Below are 18,910 nucleotides of genomic sequence, written 5' to 3'. Positions count from 1 at the left end.
GGTAAACTAAAAGTAAAGTTAACTCCCTGTAATTGATTTAGCTTCTGAACAGGCTTCAGTTTGTTATCCCTCTCCAGTTGTTATCGGGGTTGGGGGAGTCATTGTATAAGATGAAAGATTTTCTTTGGCGGAAACTGAAAATGGCAGTACTGTAAGAGAAGCTTTAGAAAATCACTGATTTTCTGAGCTATATGGGGATTGTGTAGTTAACTTGTAAGTACCATCACAGCCAGAAAAAAATCATGGCATAGAACATCTGTTTAAGGAGAGTGCTGAATGGAAACTTGCCTCTTGAACAGCTTCACAACCCAGAGGATGTTCTCAGCTGCCTGAAGCTCCTCGGGTGGGTAAGTGCTCTGCCAGCAGCACCCCTCTGCCCACCTGCCTTTCATTCTTCTGCTGATGTACATGAAAGTGTGGTGCTGCCACAGGGTGTTGCTGTGTTTCCTCTATCTTGTTCTGCTCCCATCTTGCCTGTGCTGCTATCGAGTTGCTGCAGGGAAGCAGTAGCAGCACCTGCAGTTAGACTCAGGACCTCGGTGGGCTTTTCTTGCATTCGGTTTTCTGTCTCCGTGCCATCACCATGGCTAATGAGCAAACAAAGGCTTCGTTTAAGATTACACTCACATGACCATAAGATGTTCAAAAGAGACGATGTTAAAAAAAGAAAATGACCGCTTGGAGTTTTCTCACTTGATAATTCTGGTTTCCCTCACTATTACCTAGAGTAGATGAGGTGTGCTTGCCAAGCGATTAGGAGTTCCCTCTTTTCTAATAGTTTTGTGGCCTTTTCTCCTGTGTGTCCTTCTCTTCTTCAGACTCAAGCCAGTGTTTTTTAAAATAAATTAAACTTTTCTGATGTAAGTCATGTTCCTTACTAAGGCAGTAGTGCTGGAAATGGGTGCCTGTATTGGCTGTGCTGTTTCAAAGACACTCCTGCAAGAAAATGGCTTCATCGATGAGAGCGGTGGGTGCTCGCTTGCATTTGCACCTTGAGCCTACTCAGGGGCCATGTGACAAATATGATGTGCTGCCTGTTCCTTTACATTGTTTGTCACAGAAGGGAAATAGTGATGTATGTCTTCGTGCTAAGCCAGGGTCTCGTTCTTCTCGTAACTCTAGTGTTGGATGTTGGGGTGTGAGAAGGGCAGCTCATACTTAGCAGCCGCAGCTGTAGTCAGTGTGCACTGCTCTGGTGCGTAGTAATGCTGCTTCTCAGCTGGAGCTCTCTGACTTCCCAGTGTTGCCAGGACTTTGTGAAAGCCACCAGGAATTTTCCTTCAAGGCTGATGCCGGAATGGGGCAGCCGTGGGGCTGCAGGGCAGGGTGCAACCATCCCTGCAGTGCTGCGCCAGGATGCAGCGAGTAGGGCACAGTTCCAAACCTCGTGATAAAATAGAGCGATAAGGACCATATAATCCAGATTAATAATATTATTTTAATGCTCTTTTTGAATGTGCATAAATGTTATTTCAGTATCGTCTGTAAGTTGTGCAACAGGCTTTTTTGTCACTTTGAATAATTGGTAGTTGAAAAATCTTCCCCATCTGTTTATAATAAAACGCATCTGTTCAACATCTGCTAGGGAAAAAAAAAGTCTTTGGTGGAGGAGAATCTGTGGATTAGGGAAAATGGTCACTGTTCAGAAGCCAGCAATCATCTGGTGAACCTGCATAATCTGCTTTTTTAGGTTCTAGAAGAGCACACTTCCACACAGAGGTGGTTAGTTGGTGGAGTAGGAAGGAGCTGAGCTGTTCACCTCAGCCTTGGTACAGAAAATCCTCCTTTCCAGCCACTGTCTGACTCCTAAATTTAATTTATTATTATGGAAACATTAATAAGAATCACACATTCATTCTAGAATCATACCTCTTAAAATATTGGCCTATATTTTCAAAAACAACTAATTGCTGTTATATATTAGGTCAAGCCCTCCTATCATCCATGCTTTGGGCCTTAGCTGAAGCCTTTAAAAACAGCAGTCCCTTTGAAAAGTAGGCATCTAAACCCTTATTCATTTTTTTTCCTCTTTCTGCTCAAAGAGGCTTCGTGTACCTCAGAATTTTGTGTTATTGTAAATAGCACGTCATTGTAATCTACCATCCACTATGTTCTCTTTAACTTTTTTACCACTTTAGAAGCAATAAGAGAATTATTCAAGTTCCCTGATTCCAAATGAAAGTTGTTTTTACCACTGAGGTAATTCCAGCCTGTAACAGTGAGTCAGAGAGAGCACATCTCTGTTAAAATGTCAGTGTTTTTACCGTGTTTCAGCTGTGACATTCTGCGGTAAATAGCTATGATGTATGCATGAAACACATTTTCCAGGAAAGACGAGAGATCTGGACTATATTCCTGGTATTTGTAAAGAAAAGAATAAGTGGAGGAAAAAAAAAGTCTATTGCTATTTTTAGTTTTTTTTCCAGACTCTTTTAACAAGAAGTACAAATCACAATTTGGTATATTTTTTGATAGTCACCTGTATATACCTGTCAAATAATCTGCACGTGCCATCTGCCAAAGAAGCACTGAAAAGCAGAAGGCTGAACTCTCCCACAGTACTTGCGTTCCTGCAGATCAGCTCTCAGACAAAGGCATAATCTCCTCTTTATTTCCTGATGTCATTACACACAAATTAACACATGATGCTTTTCTGAGCAGAGTCGGCTTTGTTAACAGGTAGCAGGAACACAATGGTAAACAGCCTGGAGTAAGTGACTCCAATGCAATAATCTTTTGTTTTGGTTTCAGAGCAGTAGCTCTCTGAAATGCTTCCTTTCAATGACATTAAAGCATGAAAACTCAACTTCTGTTGGTTGCAAAGCCGATGCTATTCTTAAATGGGTGCTGCATAAAGCAATGGGAGCTCTTATAAGACAGCAGAGCTTGGCAATGTTTAAACACAGGCTTACAAACATCTTAGGAAATGATAGGGAATCTGAATACAGTCAAATTCCACCACCTTTTTTTAATCTAGCTGTAAGCATGCTATAAAGTCAATTTGCATTTGATTTAGTGCTGTATGGAATCTTCTGTTCCATTTTTCTTTGGTTCACATACGTGAAGGACTTGAGGGACTAAATAAGTCATTATATATTCTGTGGCATGATATTCTTCTGATAACTTTTCAAAGACAAATTGGGAAGCTTGCATATTAAACACCAGCAGTCCATGATAATGATAGGTCGGCTGCAAGGATAAAGACAGATTTGTATTTGGAAGTTAGGATCTTATGTTTGTATAAAATTTCAGTTTGATCTAGAAAGATCTCTTCTAAATAAATTCATCTGATAGTCATTTTTCCAGGTCAAAAATATCAAAAAACAAAAGAAGGCTTAAACATTTCTAGTGTTCTTGAGCAGTGTGCTGGAAGAAGACACAATGAGATTCAAAGAGGAGTTTGGACCATATTCAGTGTGAAAAGGGTTTTTCAAGGTTTGTCAAGAATTGTTTTACAAACCTCAGCTATTCCTGGCCAGTGCATGTACCTGCACAAAATCCCCTTGGACTCAAATCTTGTTCTGAACTTGAAATACAGACAATTTTTCAAACACCGTCAAGTTGATGCTGGTCTAATGCTGGATGATAAATTCACATGTGTCTTGTGATGTTTTACTTTTTAAATGCAAAACTAAGTGATGCGACTGACCATTTTCAGCGGCGGCACTTAAACACCCATCCAAGCACGAAGCTCGGCAGAGCCTGGCAGTGGGGCGCAGAGCTGTGAGGGCGCAGGGTGCATCGGTGCTGAGGGAGGCAGCCACAGCGAGCAGCCAGGAGGCTCGGCCACCAGCGCTGCCTCCCGCAGCCCCTGCTCAGCCCGCTGGGCCCCCCGGCTGCCCGCATGGCGAGGGGAGCAGGCGGGGAGCATCGCCTGCTGCTGCAACCCCGAGCCATCGTGCTGTTTGTCGTGTTGTGCCGCAGCTGGAGCCGAGTCTGACCAGCACGTCCGAGATCTGGCATGGATCGCCCCTGAGGGCGTTAACCTGATCAATTATTCTGTAGTAATAGACGTTGTAATTAGCTGTTGTCTTATATCATAATCCTGCATGTTGTTTCCATGAAAACAGAATTTTGTCTATAAAGGAACATCTTCACACCAGCAAACACAAAGATAACTGCTGCGTTCTGTGTGGCTCAGCCCGTTAGGAAAAGCTCGTACACTTTAGCATCAGTTATCGCTCTGATGATGGTACTGACCAAGTGTCTCATGGCGGGGATGGTAGAGGAAATAAAAAGCTGTTCTCACCAGCTGTCCTTTTCCTCTGGGGTAACGTGAGAGGTGTGCTGCTCTGTGCCCTCAGAGGTTACTAAATCCTGTGTGCATTTATGTTTCTCTTCCTCCCTCTGATATATTCACAAATGCTTTTGTCAAAACTAAGACCAAAACAGTAAGATGACACATGTCTGCACGGAACCTCTTCCCTTTGCTCGCTTTCCCTTTTCAGCCAGTCTGTAGAAAACACCTTCAGCTCTAAGAGTCGGGCGTCTTCTGCTCGCCAAGCTGACTGGCAGGGTGGCGTCTTTAATCCTTTAATCAGCGTCGAAACCAAATGAACAGAAGCGTTAGCAGAGGGAGAGATTTGGTAGCGTGGAATATGTTTGAATGTGTCCCTGGAGATCCAAGGAGGCCTGGCAGGTGACGGTGTTACCTGCGGCCAGGGCGCAAGGGGAACTCATTGGAGTGAACCAGCTCCGCATCCGGCTCATTTGTGCAGGCAGGCAACGGCAGCAGCAACGCGTGTGGTGCAGGAATGCACTTTGACTAGGGCTTGGGGATGTTGTTCCAGGTTTTCATCTGATCGTGTGTATACGGAACTGCCCAAGTAACCCTGAAAAGTAGTTCCCAAGCAATTAGAAAGAACCACCTAATTTGCCCTTTCAAAACTTGGTTGAGTGTTCGTATGTTTTGTGTCAATTTATCCTGTCACTCAGTGAAATCATAATTAGGTTTCACTGCAACATAAATGTTAGTGAAATGTGCTGTCCAAGTCAATCAGTGTTACAAAGAAATTAATCAGATCCAGTTCCTCCTTCTAATGAACTTCCTCATTAGCTGCTGGCTCTTCTCTGCAGGCTGTACTCATCGTGTGCATTGTAGCTTCAGCAAGTTTCGTTACCCCTTTCCCTGATGGCTTTGTCATCGCACCCTGATGGGAACAAAGCAAGGAGCATGCCATTTCGTGGTCAGTGGTCATTTTGTGTCAGCGAGCATGGACCAGAGCATGGGCTTTGAAATGTGGTAGATCTTCTTGCACACCTCTAGAATACAAATTGCACAAAATGAGATTGAGAGCAGTAGTGCAGGGATTTACCTCTCCCAACCCTATCCCCTACTTGACAACGCCTTGACAAAATGTTTAACTGCATAGCAATTGAAGAGCAGCAGAGAGGTTACAGTGTAATCATTTGTGTGTAGGTATCAGCCAATAATGTTGGTTACAGGTGTTTTCTGTACTGCTTCCTTTTAAGATTGCCCTGATTTGCTGCCCCAGTCATCTGAATACCAGTGATTTGGAGTGGTAGAGACAGGTGCAAATGGAACAGTATTGTCAAGACGCAAAGGTTGCAAAACTGCAAAGCTCTGCCCTTTGTGATTAATTCAGACACAGAGGCTGTATGATGTAGTGTATGACAGAGCACACGTCTTTTATGCAAGGCTGTAGGAGAAATTAGACTTATAGTTGTAGATCAAATTATTGCTTGATCAAATAAGCTTTAAGATGCAAGAAGAAGTTAAGTACTCAGCCATAGCTTTGTTTTTCTGATCATTCACCAACTTTTCAATCTTCCCATTGTAGTACCTCTAATACCGTATGTAGGCCTCTGGTTCTGGTATTAATTATACACTTCTTTCTCCAACAAACCAGGTGAGTGCAAAGACTTTCTTTTGCTTAGCAGATGCTTATTTAGGTGCTGACTGCATGTCGCAGCGAAGCATGAGTCCTTAGTGCAGCTTCCTCTATGAGTCAGCATTGCTTTTTTCTTCAGCATATGGTTAGCATTAAGTTTCTTTCCAAGCACTTTGCTTGCGGATGGTCCTTTTTAGAGGTATGGTTTCCAAGATGCAAAGATTTTCTGAGACTAAGTCTTGCCCTCTCATCAGTTATGCCATGAATTTCCCCTGATGATGTGAGGGGAAAAAGATAGTTTATTGCCACTTTGTCAAAATTCCCATACATGAGGTGGCAACTGGTTGAGATCCTGACCCAATCTAAAGCCTGCTGAAATTAATGAGCATCTTCTGCTGGTTTTTGTTGTCTTTGGATCAGGCCATCAGAGCATGATCCCGTCCACTGAAGGCAGTGGGAATTGTGTCTTTGATTTCACTGGACCCAGATGGAACACAGTGCATTAACTTGTAGTTGGCTGTTTCTCCATTAAAATTATCGACTTGCAGAATCTGTGTTGGTTAGGTATGTAATGTTAGAGGTGGAGAAATGAAGAGTCAGATATCCGTTCTGGTAATTCACTGTGCTTCTCTTACTGCTCTTTTCAGCTTTTCTTTATGGCCGACATGACAGCAATCACTATTCAAGACAGTTTTACAATAAAGCCTTATGTCATTCAGCAAACTGGAAACCTGAAGTTCTGTCCAAATGCACCGTAATAAAAAGTCCGGGAGTAGGGCTGTTGGTGCTGCATTTCATAATGATGTTCAGCTTAAATATCCTCCCAGCAGCCCTCTCATATTAAATGGTCCATCACAGCCCTGTATGGGCCCGTTTGTTTATTCATTTTAAACCAGTTCCGTCATCTGCAGTCACTGATATTTCACATAGATTGCTGCACAGCTGTGAGGAGACTTTCTGTTACTACGCCCTGGGCCAGACTCTGACCATGTTTCTCTGCAGTCTGCAAACCCCATCGCTTATTCCCCAGTGCCATTCATGCCCACTGAGGAGTCATTGCAAAATGTTTTACTGGCAGTTTGGGCCTAGGGATTAGTGTTAATTTGATGACAAATACTTTTTTTTCTTTTTTTCTTTTTTTTTTCCCCAGGTTGAAGGAATTGTCTCCTTGCCCTTCTTCTGTGTCTGTGGCCATATGGCTATTGCACCTTTTCTGCCACAGGGTCCCATTATACTTCCATGTTCTCTCTCATCTTGTTCTTGTCAAATCGCCACCTCCAGCACAGCAGTTGGAGAGGGAGCTCTGTTACTGATTTATCGCACTTCTGGAAATTAGAGAACGATGCCCCGTGAAGTTACAAAGATCCGAGTGGCAGCCTGTGTCTGCATGCTCCACTTTCTCATTGCTCTGCATTTCTGCGAGGCACAAAGAGCTACATCTGCTTTTCAGCTTTGTTTGTGTGGTCTCAGGATCATTAGTCCCCTGGGAGAGAGCGCACCGCAGCGCGAGCTCACGTGGTCTTTGCTGGCGGAGGGAGCAAACGAGGAACACTTCTGCTGGCCTCATGCTCCCAGGTTTCTCTCAGAAAAACAAAGCCACACGATCCAAACTTCCCATTGCTTGGCCCATATTCACTGTGGTGAAGACAGACTATGCATTTTCATAGCAAGAGCAGTGCATTTGCTTTTCTGCATTTAGTCACGTAGTCTAAAGCTAATGTTTTACATTATCTGTTGCCATACCTGTTTAATTATGGGTTTTCAAAAAAATGGTATTAGACACCATGTAACCTAATGACTGCTGTCATGAGCCATTCTGTTGTTAACAGTATTTAAGGGCAGATTACTTCAGGGTAAATTATCATAGAATCATACAATCATTAAGGTCGGAAAAGTTGTTCTGTTCTATCCTTTTCCATAAAGACAGATCACCCTTTCCCTGTTTGCATGCTTGCCCATATCTTGTGACAGAGAACTCACAAATTTTGGGGCACAAGCACTGTGTGGGACATGTGGGCAGGAGAGCGCTGTGCGGGTGGGAGCAGTGGGGCTGTGCTGCCGGCCTCCCGGAGGCAGAGGGGTGCAGGCACCTCGGGGAGCCCGCCCCAAGGCAGAAGCACTGCGGGACGTCTGTGGGCTGCGAGGGCAGGAGCCCCCTCGGCAGGCCCTGATAGCTCTTCCTCTCCTTTCCATAGGGAGCGCGAACACTTGCTCGATTACAAAGTCTGCGACGCCCATGTACGCTGTGATGTATTTGTTTTAACCGGTATAGCACTGAAAGAAATTTCAGTCTTTGAGTGCCCGTCCCTCTCAGAGGAGCGTTGGGAAAGCTGACGGACCCAGCCCGGGGCAGCGCCCGGTGTGTCTTCCACCAGGGCTGAATGCTGTGGAAACATCGCGGGTGCTCGGGGCACAGCTGTGTGCCAGCCCACTGCCGGCTGGCTCCTGAGGTCCTGCTCTGCCCGGCCCGGCCACAGCACGCCCTGAGGTTTGCACCTCACCTTGCGGGTCCCTGAGATGTTCAGCAGCACACCTGCCTTTCCCTAACGGTGCCATTTGTTCCACCGTGAGGCTGCAGTGAGGGGAATTCCCCAGCCTGCCTCAGGATGTCCGGTGCCCGGCTTCACCCAGACGGTTGGGGCGATGTGTCATCCTGTCTCCTTTATGCTGGCGTTGGATTCTTTGGAGCACATCACTTATTACCATGGAGTCATCAGTCAGAGTTCCTAAAACAATAGCTTTGATGGGGCATTTAAAAGTATGTGGCTGTTTATAATGAGATCTGATACCCTGGAGTTATAAAGGGAACTATGGGGGTACATCGATGGTACTGCAATATTGCTTTGGCCTCAGAGGATTTATTTCTCAATCTAATCTTAAAATAAGCAAATGGTGTTATACATTCTTGAATTATTTAATGAAGAGCATGACAAAGTGGTAATTGTAAAAGCTGCTCCTTCCCCTGGAGCTCATCCCTTTGCAGCAAGCTGACCCCAGCTATCCTGCTAGAGGTAAAATTGCCTGTGCTGCAGCTTTTTCCCTCTGTTTCTGTCTATCCACGCACTTTCATTATAGTCCACTTGGACTTGGTTTCTTGAATTATATGTGAGCATATTCGGTTTGAAATTTATAATGCTTTTCAGGTTTCCTATTTTCAGATCTTTTCCATACTTTTCTGTTAGGATGTCTCACCTTAATTAGTGACAGTAGCTCTTTAGTTTGGCACATTATGAATCGCTGTTGACTGCACTGATGAAAGGACACCGGCACTGATTGATAAAAAGGGTTTTGCATTTTGTTGTGTGTTATTGTTCTCATAATTGCCTTGGCTAATTGCATTGCAGAGGTTATATCTTTGTAGGCCTAAATCAGTTCATTAATATTTATTATTTAGACAAATGATCTAGAAAACCACTGGCATTTCATTTCTGTGTAAGGAATAAAAATTGATTCTTCCTCTACTTGTAGCTGGAAAGGTTAACATCATGCCTGGAGTAACTGCCAAACTTCCATGAGGGAAACGCTGAGAGAGGAGATACCAGGGGTGGCACGTACAGTCAGGACCTGCAGTGAGGTGCGGCAGTCTTTTTGCAGATGGAAGCAAACGGGTGTTAGTTTGTCCTGGGAGGAATTGTTTTTAAACTCGTCACTTTTCTATAGGAACATATTTGTCCAGCCCCATATTTAAAATACTGTAAGTTTCCTTCTGCCTTCACAGATGAAAAATTTTTCATCTTGCCTATTTTATAGGAGCTTATAGGTAAAAACTGCTGAACAAAACCAAAAATAAAGCACCTTTTTTTTTTTTTTTTTTTTCATTGACCAAAGAAGATGGCAAGTAAAAACCACTTTATTTTCACCCTGTACTTTTTATCCCAGAGGGATTGTCTCAGGAGCCTTTATGGTTTCTGGAAATTTCATTTTAAATGCTCATGGAAAGTTTACAACTTTTGAAAATAATGCCAATAAATAACAGAACTGCTTAGTTTCATTTTTCCTATTTTCTCAGGTTAATATTTATGTACTTTGGTCCCTGTGCCTCTGGTCACTATGGATTTATCAATCTAGTCCCCGGTACGTAAGCACCGGGTCCCGGTCATGGCTGCGGGGCAGCAGTGCCCGGTGAGCACGGTGACACGGGACACCCATCACAACACGGGGCTGCTGTGAGGTGCTGAGCAGGTGCCTGGCCCGGACCTCATGGTGGAAGAAGGGCTGTGAGCTGGGGCAATGAGGGACAGGATCCCAAAGCACTGGCTGCTCTTCTCTGCAGCGTGTAACGCCGCTGTACGTCAAGAGCTCGTTGGCTACCAGAAACGTGAAAATGAGCTTAATGGACTGGAGGACTGTGGGGTCCGTTCTGTTTCTTCTTCAGTGTGCGGGGAGCCTCTGGCAAGTGTGGGACAGTAATTTTCTGTGTATATATTATTCTTAATTGTACATTGCATCGTTGCCATATGGTCTGTATCTGGCACTTAGCTTTAGCAGCCAGCCTATCTCTCATTGTAAGCAGCAGGATGTGGATAGCATGACCTAAACCAGCTGGTCCCGGAGGTGTTAACTCCCTCTGTACTCCACTTGTGATGCTTTCCTTATGAAAGGCTGTAATTATTTTAAGGCTGTGGGTTCAAACCTTGAGCCTTGTTTCTGTATTTAAAGTTAATATGTTTCAGTAAGACATGATTGCAGTCATGCGGACATATGATTTCAGGAATGTTCCCTTGTTCAGGTTCATTGCAGGCTAAGTGTAATGGCTTCGTGTTATCTGGAGCGACATTTGGATGAGGGATCTGTCATCAGCTGAAATTAACCTGCACATGGCTCAGATGAAGATGAAGAGCATTTAAATAAGCCAGCTGGAAAGCATTTGCTGTTTCCTTTTATTCCCCCTCAAACACTGAAAATCCCATGATGTACATCTGTGTAGGTCTCACAGCGTTCCAAGTAGCGGGAGGTTGTGTGGCATTAGGGCATACTACGCCTTTTAGACAACCTTGATGTGTCAATAATCCACGCCATGAATTAAGGCTGAGAAGCGTCTCCTGCTCAGCCTCCCGGGCGCTCTTGCCGACTCAGTGTGATTTGCTTGGGGTTAGCAGTGGCTTTATGAAAGAGAATTATAGGAAGTGAAATGCTTTTGTGAATAGAGCCTCCTGACCAAAGCTGGTGGAGGACTGTTGGGGATTAATCCAACCCTCTGGTCCCAGCCAGCATCTCTGGAACAGAAGTCATTCATGATTAGAAGCACACACGCAGATAGAACTAATGAATCCAGTTTATCTTGCATGTTGGGCCGGAGCAGCTTTTCTCGTTTTGCATGCCCAAAGCCTTCCTTTGTACAGGGTGGGAACTTAGCTGAGGATGAATTTATTCAGATGTCACTGTAGTTTCAATGTTGTTGAGTATTAAATGAAGCCAGTCTATTCTGCACCACCCTATGCCAAAACAGTTTAGATCAGAAAGCTAAAACAAAATAGGTGGATATACGCTCTGCAAGCCCTAATCATTGAATCATAGCTGTCCTGGCTTTCTGATTCTGCAGGAATGCACCCCTATATTTCAGGGTAGTTTTGCTGACAGAACAAAGCTGGCCCCTCACAGCTCAGCTCCAGATGTCAGCCCAGTTCCTGGCACGCCTGCTGCACGAGACAGCCTTTACTTACCACTTCATCTCTGAAGACCCCCTTCATGTGGAAGACATCTGCTTAGTCAGCGGCAAAGTTTTGGCCGTGTTTTGACATGAGAAAACTCTTTGTTTTCTTTAGAAGGGTCTGCAACTGCAGACTGTCTTCAACTGCTGATGACAAAAATATGACCAAAAAAAATCTTTTCCACTTCTCTATGGATGTAAATCATAACCTGTCTCTCCAAATGAGGGAGCAGGCACAGGCACAGCAGGCGCTGAACAGCTGCAAAGCAAGGAGTGAATCTGCACTTTCATTAACTGAATGAGCAGTAAATGAATTTAAGTATCCAGAGCACTATTCACGTTAGTCTTTAGAGGTTTGGAAATCCATCTTGCTTTGTAATGATATGGGGAAAATAACTATACCAAAAGGATGCTTTTTTACAGGAATTTGCAATAAGCTGTAGCTAAAAATACATTTAACCTCAGCTAAAAATCAGTGTAGCGTATCCCAGGGTCTGCTTAATCACTGAGAAAGGAAGGATAACGTGTTCTTGATACGTCCAAAGAAAGCCTTGTACAGTTGGTCCTTCGTTTGGGTACGTTTTGGGAAATGTGTTCAGCAGTGACAAGGAAAGGGCACACGCTGCTCCGGCTGATGGAGAGCAGGCCTAGATGGTTCCGATTAACATTCTAGTGCCACCAAAGAGGCTCAGCATGTCTGAGTAATTTACTGCAAATTGGCAGATGGCTGCAGTAAAAGGATTACCATGAATCAAGTTAGATGGCAAGTGTAACAAAGCAATAGCAAGTAAAAATAACATTACTGTTCTCATTCCTAGTTAAAGCTAAATGAACCCCAGTAGACTCAAAGCATGTTGAACGACAGCAGCTTCTGATGCCAGTTGAGAGCCCACCCAGAGCCCCTCTGCATCTTGCACCCAGCCCTCCCCGTGCCGCTGTCCCCACTGCTGGCCGGGGACTTTCCTCCTGCTGCGCTGCTCTGGCAGCATCTCAGCTGCTGCCTGGTGACTTCTTCGGGCAACACGACCCTTCGGGCGCTCCAGGAGAATCACCCCAGCATCCTTTGTACTTTGTATCATCACCAAAAAGGCCCCTGAATCGAATACGCTCAAGCTTTCAGCCATTCCAGAGTCTCAAGCTCAAGGTATGTAGCACTTGGACTCAGCAACTGTTCATCTTTAAAACAGGTGTTTGCTCTGGGACCTCTTCCCTCTTTTCAGTGTTAGGCCACGTTGCACTTCCATTACCTAGCCATGGAAGAGCCCACTCCAGCTGGACGTGGGTCAGCCTGAGGACTAGCTGGGGGTGGAGAGGGCACACGGGTGCTCTTCCCGTCTCCCCCAGCACCAGGGTGACCACCTGCAGTTGCTGAAGCCCTAAGGTTTCCGTGATGCTTCCAATCACACTTGCAGGTGTTTCCGAGGACATATCTTCCTTGTTGGGGAAGATAAGTTCAGTAGTTATAAATGAAATGTGACTGGAAGATGATGAGTACTTTTCTGGGGCTGCTGATTCAGGATAATTAATCCTGTATGGCACCCCGTCTGACAGGGGAGATGCAGCTGACAGCCCGTGATGAACGAGCTGCGTGGCCGCGTTCACGCTCGCCGCAGTTCAGCACGGAGACACCCTCTCGAGTCTCACACCACTGCACGCTCCCGTGTCGCGCTGTGTTAATAACACGTCCCGTGTCCCGGGGGGACTGCATTGTTAATGGCTGTCTGATCTTCCTAATTAGCTTGACAGATTGAGAGGTCAGAGCCCTGCTAGAAATCTTGTGCCAGGTTTGTTGCACGATGTTATTTTATTGCTTTATTTATCACATGCTGGTAATTCCTAACCGTAGTGTCAGATGTGTTCTGACTCAAAAACCTGGAAAGTAAATTTGGGATTCATTCTGAAAGAGATTGATTGTTAAAGGTAACAAATCACTTTATTTTTAGTCCGATTTTCCACGATTTTCATTGTGTGTGTTATAATTAAAGAAAAATTGAAATATCTTTTCCAGCTGAATAACATTTAAGCTGGGATAATGTGTTTATAAAGATACTGTTTTCATTAAAAAGAGGTAAAAAAAAAATACTAATAATTTAGTATAGATAGTGACGTATGAGGAATCCGCTATCATGTCGTACTGCTAGTTTTACACTTTGTGGGAACTGCAGCTTGTTGCCAGAAAAAATCAGGTCTTATGTATAATCAAATGCCTTTCACGTTTTAGCTGGGGACATTCATATGTAGCTGCAAGATAAAAATCTGCTGCAGGAAGCCAGTTAGTCACATCTAAAAGGAAAAGCTGGCATGATGCCATTTGGGTTTACACTGATTTCTATTGATTTAATGTTTCGAAAGCAGTTGTGTGCTTTCTAAATAAGAAAAGCACCTCGGCGAGGCACTAATCTCTCACGCTTTTCCAACAGGAAGGAGAAGGGCAGCGTGGAAGGATGCAGGTTTGTAAGAGCAGAAGGTTCGCTTGGCTCCCCCAGAGCGTATCTCTGAATTTCACGTGAAAAAACAGACTTGGCACAAGGCCTGCCGGAGGACAGGCACTTCAGTTACTTGATTTTTCTGCGGTGATTGTTACTCAGTTCAAATAATCAGCTAAGCACGGCCACAATTATGTGACACATATGACAATATCATATCTAAATTTACAAAAGTATAAAAAAACCTGACATCTGAACCCCCCAAAAAACAAATTAGCTCAGAGTTAAGGTTTCTTCTATTTTCAAATATAACCCATGGTATAATTTAGGTTGCTAAGAATGATGGGTCGGGAAGGAGTTCCTCCGCCCCATGCTGTTTTGCTGCTGCTTAGCACTACTTGCCACAGTTCAGGCACTAGGGTAATGCACGTGGTTGACCCTGTCCTCTGACGTGCCATCACCTTCTGTCCTGAGTGCCAGAGCCCAGGCCACGCAGGAGGTGGCACGTCCCTGTGCCATGCCCTTCCCTGGCCGGGGGTTCCTGCTGCTTTTGCCCTCAGTTGGGCTCCCTGGGCATGGCACCACAGTGGCCGGGAGCCCCGCGTGTTTCCTGGTACTGGTGGCACGTCCCCGGCACAGCTGCTGCTGCTCCTGCAGCCGTCTGCGTGTCACGGACATGTATGAAGACATCAGTAAGGTCAAATAAGTGGCTGTCTTTTGTTCTTGCTTGGTGAATATGATAAACCTCAGGAATAACAGTTCATTTCCCTCTCCTGCTTGGCTGCTTACTTGGCCTGTGGGTTTCAGACTTGGGTTTCATTCATGGCGAGATCGCTCCGTTTGTGTTCCTGGGTTCTGGCTGCAGCACGGAGGATGAGCCGACACAATGCATCTTCTGTGCTCAGCGCTTTGGTCATTTCCAAGTGCTGCACCCCAGATGAATTAAAAAAAAAAAAAAAAAAAAAAAAGAAAGAAAAAAAAGAGCTTCTATTTATCAGAGCAAGATAAAGCATTAGAGGAATGTGATGTGACATGAAATACATCACTTTTTGTTGTTGAACGAAGTTGGTTCCTTCATTCTCTGTATCTCAGACTAATTTTAGAGTATTTTCAATATTAAGAGTCTAGAATGTGTTCAGGCATGTGCTCATCAACTATTGCTCAACAGAAATTTTTGAAGTTTTACTGAAATAAGTAAAGACTGCAGTGCAGGCACTTGAGCTCAGAGGACAGTGAACGTATATTAGGTATATTTGTTAGACACAGCACTTGTCCTTAGTTAATAACTGCATTTTCATCTGTAACGTTCATTACACTCATTGCATGTATCAGAAGGGATGCAGGAAGACTCAGTAATGAATAGGTAATGAATAGGGCAGCTAACTTGTGAGGTGCTGTGCAGAGCTACAGCAGAGAAATGGTCACCAGCCTGAAAGCATCACTGTTGTTGTACCTGCTGTCCTCTCATAACCTGCTGAAGGACTTCTCCCAGCTGAGCTGAACATACATGCCCTTTCTCCTGTAAGGATGAGATACACTGCTCTGGTTAATCAGCACGTGATCCACAAATAAGAATAGTCCGATCAAAAGATCCATCGCCTACCTGAGACCTCTCGGCTCCTGTTTCACTTCAGAAAGGCACTGTATTACAATTTATGAACAGTATCAGAAGTTTCATGGGCATAATTTTTCCAGCAGAGATTTTGAATAAATACCTGCCTCTTTAGATTTTACTATTTCATATGACAGTTTTCACATTAATTCTATGTTAACAACAGTTTCAGATGATCTTCATATTGCCTCTAGCCCTTTTTCTCATCCTTCCTCATAACTGCTTTTTTTCTTTTTTTTAAATTGTTCTACATTTTCTGATTCATCTGAAAATATGTTCTATTTAAATACACATAGTTTATGTATTTATTTTAATAGTGGACATTTTTCCTATTTAGAGATAAACTTCCATTTCCATTGAATTATTTTATATCAGTTTGTCATAACACTATCATCATAATATATCTCTAACCGTGGGTCTTAATCAAATGAAATTAGAAAATGAGTGGTTGAGGATAAGTTGCCACCAGCCATGGCATAACAGCAACTATTGAAGCAGCCAGCTCCAGAATGAGCGAGTGTGAGCAGCAGTTAGTTGACTGAGCAGCAAAAGCAATTAGGTTTTATTTCTGGGTTGTCCTGCGTGGCAAGGGCCAGCTTGCTCTGTCTTTACTCATACACAGCAAAAATGAATTCTTACTACAATAAGCTGATTAGTACCATAAAACTGATACCAGCTAATATAAATGTTTACACAGGTACTTTATCTGGAAAACACGGCTTTCTTATATATTTACAAATCAGTAATTAACCAGCTTTGAATTCTAGGACTGTCCACAACCGTGCACGCAGGGCACTTTGTGTGCATTGGCTTTAGCCAGCTCATTTGCTGCTTGCCATGTTTGATGGACAGCAAAGTCAGCCAAAGTGGGGCTTATGAAGTGCCTTAAAGACACTGGGCACAAAAAGAGCACAGTGAGAGTTTAGGTTTGTTTGCAGAAATTGCTGCTTGTGTGGCTAACAGCGTTTTTTTGCACACTCCTCATGGACAAAACTGGCCCTTGCAGGCAGGTTGGCACGGCGCAGTTAACTCGCAGCTAACTGGGAGCAGCGAGCTGTAAGCAGGCATGCATGGGGAGCCTGAATGAACAGTCAGGAACACTGCTTTTGTGGTATTCAACAGGCTCCAAACTAATAATTTTGTTTTAATCGTTATGAGTCAGTTAGCTATTTTAGGCCTTGCCTGCACTAGAAGAAATCGTGCTGGAATAGGTGGGAAAAAGAAGGCAAGCATCCTCAGCCGAGGGAAGTACACTCCTCGGAGGAGGAGGAGACTTTGAAGGATTCTCTGCTCTGATTTTCTCCCAGAGTTGTGTTTCGACCGTTCAGTAACTAGTTACTCTGATGGTTTGTATTTCTGCTAAAGCAAACATAGCATTTTACTTCTTATTATTCCAGATTAGCCAAGTGTTGGAAAATGGACTGAGCAGAAAGCATTGCAACAAAATGTTTTCAGCACATAAATGTTTTCGAGGCAGTAAACTTCCATCTCATGCACGCTTAACGAAGTGAGCCCTCTGTGGGGGTTATTATGGCATGAGCAGAGGGTAATTAGTGGTGACTCAGTGTAGGGGGAAAAGAAAAAAAAAAAAAGCTGGCTGTCACAAGTTCTTCATTATCCTCTGACTGAAATGAATGCCAGTTGCTGTAGTGCCACTTTGTGGTGAAACTGGGAACAAGATGAACATAAAACTGCCCATAAACAGTTGCCAGAACAAGGAGCTGAGGTCCTGCCTTGCAGCCCACCCCTGCCCTGCTCGGCACCGCTGGGCCGCTCGGCTGAGCCCATGGACCACCAGCCCTGCAGCAAGGAGGGGCTCTCGCTGGAAGTCGGCCACCTCCTTGGCCAAAGAGAGGTGCTCTCCTGCACTGCTGACCCACAGCTGGTTCCACCCTTAAAGCTTCTGAGAGCAGGGAACTGTCCAGCCTCTTGAGCTCGAGCGTTTATCATAGAATGATCCAGGTTGGAACAGACCTTCAGGATCATCAAGTCCAACCACCACCTAACACTGCAAGTCCGCCACTAAACATGTCCCAAAGCACCACGTCCACACGTCTCTTAAATACCTCCAGGGATACTCCACCACCGCCTCCCTGGGCAGCCCATTCCAATGCCTACCCACTCTCTCCATGAAAAAATTCTTCCTGGTGTCCAACCCAAACCTCCCCAACACAACTTGCAGCCATTTCCTTGCATCCTGTCACTTGTCACCTGGGGAAAGAGACCGACCGCCTCCTCGCTGCAACCTCCTAGCTGTAGAGTGTGTAGCTGTAGAGTGTGATGGGGCCTCCCCTCAGCCTGCTCTGCTCCAGACTATTCTGGTGACAAATTTCATTGGCTTCATCTTAATCTAAACCAAAGATCTTTTATGTAGTACCAAATTTTGTTAGACTACCACGTTGTGAATTGGCTGCCCCTAGTAAGATCTCAGGGCAGGCATGTGCACCCTGGCCGGGCAGATGGGGCCGGGGCTGCACGGACGTGCACCAGCTCGCAGGGTGGGCTCTCGGCGGGGCCTTGCTGCGGATGACGAGGCAGCATCCTGTTGTGTGCCTTTTCCTGGTGCCACAGCTATCAGGAGTGATAGCAGCACACTGGAAAAGCACGGCATTTACTCCTTGGGTCCCAAAGTGGGTTATTTATTTTCATTTTGTTTTTTTTCATTTTGTTTTCCAAGTTATTGTATTCACGGAGACTACTTGAGACCAAAAAGATGGGGCATCTTTTATCCTCTCTTTTTTTCATTGATCTTCTATACTACCTTTTATTAAGTTTTTCTTTTCCTGCTCCCTGCAGACAAGTCCTGCCTTTCTCTTCTCACCCCCTTTCCAGGGAACAGCATGAGCTGTGCTGTGTTCAAGGCCTTCCATGCGATTAGTGGCAGAAGATTGCCCATTATACTGCCTTCTCTCTTCCAGGTTTGAAGCCAGAAAATGTGCCCTACATTTCCTAAGAGGATCCCCTCATTTCTTTTTGCCCTATTGATGAGCCAGGCTCTTACGAACTGCGGCAGGGTGGGATGTAGTGAGCCCATGGAGCCATTTCAGAAGGCTTCTAAAACAATAAAAGGAAGAATTGCTTGCCAAGTCAAATTTTACAGTCTCTTTTCAACCTGAACAGGCTGACAGCAGAAGCAGCAACAGCTAGGGCTGGTGAGGGTGCACATGATTAGGAAAATCAAAGTATGTTAAAGAACAGCAATCATTATTTGAATTACTTAGCTATTCAGGAGTAATTCTCCATCCATGGCCAACCCCACTGGAGTGTAAGTGCGGAAAACACAAACTAAATGAAGTGGAATCAATTTTCTCTATTTATTTTTATAAATGAAAACTGTTTATGGTAGTAATTCCAGGTGCCCTGGTCTGTT

The sequence above is a fragment of the Cygnus olor genome, chromosome 9 (assembly GCF_009769625.2).
Source record: "Cygnus olor isolate bCygOlo1 chromosome 9, bCygOlo1.pri.v2, whole genome shotgun sequence".
In the NCBI taxonomy this organism is placed as follows: Eukaryota; Metazoa; Chordata; class Aves; order Anseriformes; family Anatidae; genus Cygnus; species Cygnus olor.
This window is presented reverse-complemented; position numbering follows the sequence as displayed.